We start from the raw sequence: 534 nt of genomic DNA, 5'->3' as shown, positions 1-534 counted from the left end.
TGGGAGCCATTATTCTACATCACCTCAATGGGCGTGTTCCTAATATTAGCTGCAATAAAACATACTAAAAAGATGATTAAAGTAAATACAACTGTAGCTTAAAGTAATATACACTGCCGACCCTATCGTTTCATATCAGTATATATTATTACTGACATAGCAATTTCGACACGATATGACGTAACTATAGTTCTTTTCCAATATTTTAATTCACTCTGATCACATGGGATAGAATGCAATAAATAATATCCATTGCATAATGCATGTAGATGATAACAGTGTTAACGAAGTTATTTTTATCTAACACTATGCTGTTGTTATTCTTCACACTTTGTATCATATACTATTCGGATTAATGGGATTTTAGGTTTATGAAATTATAAACTGTAAAAGAAGTATATATATAACGAGTACATATTTGTAATATTATAGGTTAGCAAGATAAGTTTAAAAAAAGTATCTATTTAACTCAGCTGTTGGGTTTTCAATATTATAAGAATATATTAGTTCATGATATATGAATCATAATGTCAT

Source organism: Penaeus monodon, chromosome 15 (assembly GCF_015228065.2).
Source record: "Penaeus monodon isolate SGIC_2016 chromosome 15, NSTDA_Pmon_1, whole genome shotgun sequence".
In the NCBI taxonomy this organism is placed as follows: domain Eukaryota; kingdom Metazoa; phylum Arthropoda; class Malacostraca; order Decapoda; family Penaeidae; genus Penaeus; species Penaeus monodon.
The sequence above is the reverse complement of the archived record's forward strand: the minus strand, read 5'-3'. Positions refer to the sequence as shown.